We start from the raw sequence: 1060 nt of genomic DNA, 5'->3' as shown, positions 1-1060 counted from the left end.
ATCAAAACCAAAGAGCACACAAAAAAATTATAATAAATTTAACATAAAGAAAAAAACCATTTCTCTAGCCAGTCAGATCATTAACGATAAATTGTTAGAACTACTGATAGTCTCTCTCACAAACAGCACTGCAGCTTTTGAAACAAGACATGTCTTTTTTTTCTTAAGAGGGTAAAAACATAACTTTTTTACAATGGAAAAAAAACAACAGATTCAAAAAAGTGAAATGATAGATTTAATGAATTTTAAAAACACCAACTTGTATCAATGTTGTATATGTGAAATCAAGCAGTATGATGATTAACTGAAAATGCTTCAAGATATACTACGTTTTAAACAAAAAAGCTACTGGGAAGATAGGGAATTAAAGCATTTCACAGCATTTTACTCACCAAAATTTCAGTTCAAAACTTTAAAAAGTAACCATTTTAATGTTTCATTTTATCTGTTTAATACCAAATTTTAAACATGCATACTGTCTCATCTTCATAATTAATTAGTCCTTTCATTACTTCTAGGCATCTAGGCAGCTTAGGTCTATTAATTTCTTGTGATTTAAAAGTACACTGTAACTTGTAACACTTCATAAGAACTTTTAACACTTCATAAGAACTCAAACATTCAAAAGAAAAGAAACTATATAATACTTCTTAAGAACTCAAACACTAAATCTGCACAATTTAGTTTGGTTTAGATCATATACACCCAGGACTTCCCTTTAAAAAACTTAAATTTTGTGTCTCAGTAATCAGGATCCCAGAGAAAATGCATGAGGAGGGAAAAGTCACTGCAAATGATATAAATCCAACAGAATGACAATGCTTTAAACAAAGTAGCATTTCAATTTTTGTACAAGCCCAGTTCAAAAGTCCTTCAATTAATGAACAAATGCACAAAAGAAAGAGTGTTGATAAAATATTTTTATAATTTGTAAAATTAAAAATAAAACATTCTTGGAATATCTGGGTGGCTCAGTCAAGTGTCCGATTTCAATGCAAGTCATAATCTCTAGGGAGTTGGAGGCCTGCAACAGGCTCTGTGTTGACTGATGCTCAGAAGT

General features: G+C 30.3%; 1 protein-coding gene across 1 annotated transcript in view; it reads right to left on the bottom strand.

Moving 5' to 3' along the window:
- LOC144245678 (ubiquitin carboxyl-terminal hydrolase 9X-like) overlaps window positions 1–1060 on the bottom strand; it is a 137960-nt gene that overhangs the window by 128311 nt on the left and 8589 nt on the right.

This window comes from Crocuta crocuta, unplaced genomic scaffold, assembly GCF_008692635.1.
Source record: "Crocuta crocuta isolate KB4526 unplaced genomic scaffold, BGI_CrCroc_1.0 scaffold2088, whole genome shotgun sequence".
Lineage (NCBI taxonomy): Eukaryota > Metazoa > Chordata > Mammalia > Carnivora > Hyaenidae > Crocuta > Crocuta crocuta.
Note: the sequence above shows the minus strand (reverse complement) of the source record. Positions and strands in the feature narration are given on the sequence as shown.